We start from the raw sequence: 7,556 nt of genomic DNA, 5'->3' as shown, positions 1-7,556 counted from the left end.
CTTCCTTAAGGAAAGGAGGACAAATTTAGCCCTTGTCTGCACCACCAGTAGGTTTATTTTTCTTCCTCAAATATTCTTGGAAGCTCCAATTAGTATTTTAAATCTTCTATGAATTTATAATGAATGAGAGTCTATTTTGCATGGCACCCAGTGGCCAGCTAAGACCTTAGGACTAGATTTTGTCTATTTCTGCTGAGAATGTAATAGTAGGGTCAGACTCATACTTGAATGGCTGTCTCCCTTGGAATAAATTATGGTTGTGCATTTTCAGGCAAAGTTTAACTAAAAGAAATTTTGCTCTGCTTTTGTATGCAATAAGATAAATGAATCTGACTTTTGCCTGCTATGATAGCTCAGTATTATCTTGTACATACTTACAGACTAGCAATATGAGAAAGACCTCAAATGTCAGCCACGATAGAAAAACCAACAGCCGGACACTTTCTCAGCTTCTATACAAATACCATGGGCTTGTGAGTGGAACAGGCATACTGAGGGATAATAATGATAACAGTAAGCAAAATAATGTTTTTATTAAGTCTGAGAATGTATTTTAAAAATAAAATATTTATAGAATGAATCCAGGTGACTATAGAGGTTTTATTTTGAGAACTGTAAAACTTGTAAGACTTTGGCAGCACATATACTAAAATTGGAATGATACAGAGAAGATTAGCATGGCCCTTGCGTAAGGATGACATGCAAATTCGTGAAGCATTCCATATATTTTTTTTTATTATATCTTCCATCCTTAAAAAGTTTGTTACTTTTTCATTATGGGCAGTTCACACAAGGAAAAAATATTAAACTGTTGATTTTAGTGTGTTGTATAACTTTGCTGTATATCAAACTAATTTTTACAAGTTTTCATCCTAAACCTCAAATCATGTAATTAATAATTTGCCTGTTTATTTATGACCTAATTGTGATTCTTTTATTAATAAAAGCTAATGGAAAAGGAAAAAAAAACTTGTAAAAAATGTTATGCACTGACTGACACTCTTTATATTGAAATTTAACAAAACAGAATGCTAAATAGGATTTGCTAAATGACTTAGAGATGTAGCTTATATTCTTTCTTCTTGTTATATGTTTCATTAAATTTTGCTCCTCTTTTTAATCTACACTTTTGGTCTAATTTTTTTCTTTTTTAGGCAACTCTATATTTGTATGCTGGATAAACTTCCCTATGAAAAGTTGTCCTACAAATGCAAGGCCATTCCAACTTAAAAATACAATTAAAATATGTTGATTTAACAAAAATAAAAGAACAATTATATAACTGTCTCAGTAGATGAAGAAAAGACATTTGATAATAAATTCTTAATTTTTAAAAAATGTAGCAAAATCAGAATGGAAGGGAATAGAGAATAACTATCAAAAGCCTATGGGGTTGTACGACTGTATGGTTAAAAATGGTTGAATTGGTAAATTTTACATTATGTCTATTTTAGCACAATAAAAATATACCATAAATTTTAAAAAGATAAGTGTAGGAAGATACAAATAATTATGTCATATTAGTAGCATATGCTCAGATTATTGAGAAAGCTATATTGAATACTTCAACACAAATTCAATTATCAATCCTACCAAGTTTAAGCACTACAATACTGCTATATATGTTTTATTGATCACTTTTGTTTTCTAGATAAGAACTTAATATTATCTCATTTAATTTTTATAACAATCCTATGAGATAGAAATTAATGTGTGCATTTTATAGATGAGGCATCTGAAATTCAGGGAGTTGAAATTAGTTGCCTGAAGCCACACAGCTAGAAGGTGCTGAAGCTGTAATTCAGACCCAAATCCATCTGACTCTGACAATGATGTTTATAGTGCTTTTGCTAGTGACTCCTATGGTTACATTCATTAAACCTCACTGAACTGAACACAAAAGGACATATTTTTTTAAATAACATAAACAAAACTGGACACTCTAGAAATGTGTCTACATCTTAATTCCTGGAACCAGTGACTGTGACATCATTTTTTTTAATGGCCTTTTCAGGCATAATTAAGGATTTGAAATGAAAAGATTATCCTGGATTATCCAGTGGATGCAAAATCCAATGATATATGTCCTTATAGGAGGTACACAAGGGATATTTGATAGAGAGAAAAGGGAGAGGCAATGTTGTCAAGGAGTAGAGACTGGGCTGAGTGCTGTCACAAGGAATGCCTGGAGTCACCAGGAGATAGAAGAAGTAAGAAACAGAAGCTTCCCCCAATTCTCTGGAGGAAGTGTGGCCCTGCCACACCTTGATCTTGGCCTTCTGGTTTCCAGACCAATGTAATAATAATTTCTGTTGTCTTAAGAAGAAGAAGAAAAAAAAAACAACACTGTAGAAAACATCAAATTTAATAGTGAAAACTTAAGAGGCATGATCATTAGATGAGAAAAAGACAAAAATGCCTGCTGTCATTATTTCTACTCAACTTTGTTACTGTAAGTCTTAACTCATCCAAGAAATCAACAAAGTCAGGAAAGAAAACCCCAAAATGCCCTTGTTTGGAATTAACAGGGGAAAAAATTCACAGTAGTCACAATGTATCATTCTTTTCAGTGAGCTGGAGAGTAGGACCAGAATACCTAAGAATCCTGGAGAACAAAGCAGGCTTTTTGTTTTTCCACTTTTTTATTTTATTTGCTTGTCTTCTGTATTCCCTTTGCATCTTTTCCCCATCATTCACCTCACTCTGACATTGGTTCCCTTGACTAGAAAACATTGTAAAGTTCTATGACCATTGGAGTTGGCATTTTTCTGTTAAGTCATTGTGTTTGATGGATATAGGAATCATTGCTTTAATTTACTATGTCATTACAGTAAATATAAGTATATTAAATCAACACTTCACATTTCTGAAAGTAATTTATTTTAAAAATATAGTATGTTTATGACTTCAGATATTAAAGTCATGTTTATATTCTCATTTTAATCAAATTATTGCACAGAAAATCTCTTCAGCAGTTGAGGTGACCACAAAATAAGTTTAAGTCCACAACTTGGCAGTAATTAACTGAAGGAGTAGCAATTATGTTTGAAATAATACTCAGAAACTGGATGTTGAGCTCTTAAAAGTATGTGTATTGAAACTGTGACTACCTTTACCCTTTTCCTTAAATATAGAGAAGGAGGTAGAATATGTATATGGTACCTGGCTTCCCTGGTGGCTCAGTGGTAGAATATCCACCTGCCAAGCAGGAGATGTGGGTTCGATCCCTCGGTCAGGAAATGCTGTGGAGAAGGAAATGGCAATCCACTCCAGTATTCTTGCTTGGGAAATCCCATGGACAGAGGAGCTACAGTCCATGGGGTCACAAAAGAGTTGGACATGTCCTAGCAACTAAACAACAAACAGCAATATATCCAAATATAGCTACATTGTTCTGGGATTTGATAATTGGTAGAAACTAATTACCTCTACCAATGTCTACCTCCATGATTAACTTTGTGGTCTAGGACGATTCATTTCACTAATCTGGGCCTCAGTTTCCTCCCCCTATAAATTATTAAATTCAATTAGGTCATCTCTCAAATAGTTTCCATTTCTGACATTTCTTGAGTGTTTAAACACAAAATGATGATATCTGCTCTTCATCAAATAGGATTTATGTACCTATCATGATATTAAATATTTTATCTGCATTTTTATTAAATTATCACCACAGTTCTCTGAGGAAGAATTTGCAAGTGCAATTTTATAGATGAGAAAACAAAGACATAGAGAGAAAAGATAACTGGACAAAATCTTATAGGTATAAAATTACAAAGGGAGAGTTTGAACATTGAGTCTAAAATTTTTGGTCTTAATCACAATGTTATTCTGCACCATTCAGCTTTAACTGTGCTGATTTAGTAAATGTAATTATTCCAGTTATCCAGTTATTCTGAAATGTCTCATCCAGGTCTGTAGCATACGCCCAAAAGGCAGTAAGTTCAATACTGCTGCAGCGACCAACTCTCAGTATTAATCTTCCCAGCCCTTACCAAAACCAAAGTGATGGTGATACATACATCCAAGAGTGAAAATGTCTATTTCCTTTACCAGGAGATGTAAATGTCACTATCATTATATATGTTTACCATCTAACATACTGTACATTTACTTAATATGCTTGTTTATTATCAATGTTTTATAAAATGTAAGTTTGACAGAGCAAGACATTTGCCTATCTAGTTTACTGAATCTCTAGTACTCAGAATAATACTTGGTATATAACAGATGCCCAATAGATATTTAATGAATGAAAGAATAATCAAGGGTATATGTTTATATCAAAATTATGTGCACACATGACTGAATTAGATGATTGAGTTAGAGTTGCACATATGTTTGCTGTTTTGCAACATGTAACTAGTTTTCTTTCCAATAATTTTCAATAAATCCTGCCTTATTTACAAGTCTTGAGTTGAACTGTAAAGGTATAGTAGTAAGTTCTGATGTCTGGGCTATTGAACTTGTTTGAGAATAGCAATCAAGGCTCTCTGGGTGAGTCATGAAAGCAGACCTCTTACATCATAGTAAGTATTTATCTAGGTACGAGGATTGTCTTTTTTGTTTGCTTATTTTGTATTACACCTGGACCTCCCAGTTTAAAAATTAAGGCTAGTGGCCAAACAGACTTGGAAATATCCCAGTCAGAAGATTTGATCACGTGTGTGTTAGTCGCTTAGTTGTGTCTGACTCTTTGTGACCCCGTAGACTGTAACCCGCCAGACTCCTCCGTCCGTGGAATTCTCCAAGCAAGAATACTGGAGTGGGTTGCTGTGCCCTTTTCCAGTGGATCTTCCAGACCCAGGAATTGAACCCAGGTTTCTGGCATTGCAAGCAGATTCTTTACCATTTGAGCTACCTAATCAAATGATAACAATTTAATATGTTTTGTTGGTTGATTCTAAATTGGAGTTAACTTATTTCAAATGATTCCTCTGCCAGTGAAACTTCATATGCAATAGGTTTTTCAGTTTTCCTATTTAGTCACAAAAATGCCTATGATTCCTATTATCTAATTAAGTACACTTGAGCCAAAACAAACATACTCTTTGGTTTGAAGGCATAACCATGTTGCATGTCAAAGTAAAAGAATAAAGCTTCTTTAAATTACTGCTGTTTTAGTATGGAAGCTAATGATAAGCAATGAAAAATAACCCATCAAGTACAAGTCACCATCTTTTAAATCAGCCTGTTCTTTCATAGAGGTTAAAATCTGTAATTTTGTTGTAAGCTTTATTTTCTCATCTTATTTTGATTTTTTCTTTACAAGAAGCTTCAAATGTAAGCATGAAAACCCACCTACTATTAGTTTAATTGAATTGAGTTGTATGGATTGAGTGAAATTTTCTATATCAGTTAGTGTATCTCACTAACATAGATGAACATGGAGAAAGGAGACAGGAAATTGCTACATGCTTAGGGACCTAAGAGGCACATGTAGAATTGTAATGTTGTCTAATACCTATGGTTGAGAGGCCTCTGCCACAAAGAGCCTGAGTTGCTATTTATTTTCTCTTTGTTTCTCATAAATTTCCACCAAGAGTTATTGAAAAGCATACCATAATAGGTAGCCTAAAATCTGCACTGTTCTTACCACCAGAGAATAAAAGACATTTAATTTTCAGAAATGATACAACAAATTTCATCTCCATTTTTCTTGAGTATTTTTGACAGGAATACTACCCCTAATTCTCTCAGAAGTGTTATAAAAAGAAGGCACAAAAGTACCTTTACCTGGGCTAATAAAACTTCTGGTGCTTCTAAGAAGCTGGATTCTGTTGGTTTGTTTTTCTTTACTCTCAGTTTAGGTTTAAAATCTTGACTTATTGCAAGTTTATCATTTTAGGGTTTTCTCATTACCAGAGACTAGACTTCATTATTAACTCCCTTAAAAAGTATTTACCTACATCTTATAACCCAGAAAGAAAATTGTTCATGACTTCTTTTTAACATCACCTCCAGACTTCTTCCCCACTTCTGCCAAGGTCTTCCTGCCAATATTAGGCACACACCCATACATAATTTCGGAGAAGGCAATGGCAACCCACTCCAGTACTCTTGCCTGGAAAATCCCAGGGATGGAGGAGCCTGGTAGGCTGCTGTCCATGGGGTCGCACAGGGTCGTACACGACCGAAGTGACTTAGCAGCATCAGCAGCATACATAATCTATGGTGTTTGGCTAACCCACTGAATACAGAGAATAAAAACCTGATGTAAGTGGATCAAACATTAGACACAAAGACTCTCCAACCATTCATCACTCTGAATTAGTAGCAACAATAACAGCAAAAGCCATTTATTAAGTCCTTTATTCTGAATTAACATTTGCTGGCAAGGAGTTGAATGAACTTTATGAAACTTTAAATGAAATATGGAACTTTAAACGAAATATGGAACATTAAAAATGTTATACTTAAAATTGTGCTGTTTACTAAATTTTCTAAGAATAATGCTACAAGTCAAAATTAAATTTTGATCCCAATCAGCACAGTATAGTGGCAAGAAAGTCTGAGCCAGCTGAAACTAGTGAAGGCTGTACCATCTTATGCAAAGTTCTTTCTGAAACTTGGTTCTCTCAAACAGAAAATGGAAATACTAAACCTACTTGGCAAGGTTATTGTAAAAAAAAAAAATTTAAAGACCATAGACTATATGTAATAAATTACCTAATATTGCTAATTACATTAACTTTAAAGTAAAAATATTCATATGTTGTGAAATTAAGTAAATACATGTTAATCATTCATAGAACTTAACATGCTTCAAAGTGGAATTTCATATAAAGGACTCCAAAAAGCTCATCCTTCTGAGAACACTTTCTCATACAGTTTTTTTCTCACATACTTTTCTTTTCACTCCACTATTTTTACATCGTGTGGGCACAAGACCACTATTATCTGTGTTTTGTATAGCTAGTTCTTCTAGTTACTATCACAAACAGTTTATTACTATGTGACTGGGAGACTCAAGACAGAATAGAGAACATTAATTTCAGGTTTATCTTGTATCAGAAATCATCATACAAGCTTATTGTTTATATAGCATTTTGTTTTCATTATGTATCTCATACTTATAGACAAAGGGTTAAAATGATGCTGAAAATTCCTAGGGGAATCACATGATCTTGATGTTATATTTGAAGACATGGGAGATGAAGAAATGGGGAAAGTTGGGATAGTTCCCTTTGGTTAAGGAGACATAAGTTGGCCACTTAGAGAGATATATTCTCTAAATTGCATGCCTCTACTTACAATAGCCAGGACATGAAAGCAACCTAAATGTCCATCAACAAATAAATGGATAAAAAATATGTGGTACATATATACAATGGAATATTACTCAGCCATAAAAAAGGATGAAGTTGAGTCATTTTCAGTGACGTGGATGGACCTAGAGTTTGTCATACATAGTGAAGTAAGAAAGATAAAAACAAATATAGTATATTAATGCATATATGTGGAATCTAAAATAATGGTACAGCTGAACCTATTTCCACGGCAGGAATAGAGATGCAGACAGAGAGAATGGACATGTGGATAAGAAGGGGAGGGTG

The 7,556-nt window shown here is 33.8% G+C and overlaps 1 non-coding gene across 1 annotated transcript; it reads left to right on the top strand.

Annotated features, from left to right (window-relative positions):
• Positions 1-623: 623 nt before the first annotated feature.
• Positions 624-729, top strand: LOC145539967 (U6 spliceosomal RNA). Its single transcript, XR_014078104.1, has one exon. It is a non-coding gene; the product is annotated as a U6 spliceosomal RNA (small nuclear RNA).
• The last annotated feature ends 6,827 nt before the right edge of the window (positions 730-7,556 follow it).

Source organism: Giraffa tippelskirchi, chromosome 2 (genome assembly GCF_054371585.1).
Source record: "Giraffa tippelskirchi isolate mGirTip1 chromosome 2, T2T-mGirTip1v1.2.pri, whole genome shotgun sequence".
In the NCBI taxonomy this organism is placed as follows: Eukaryota; Metazoa; Chordata; class Mammalia; order Artiodactyla; family Giraffidae; genus Giraffa; species Giraffa tippelskirchi.
This window is presented reverse-complemented; position numbering and strand designations above follow the sequence as displayed.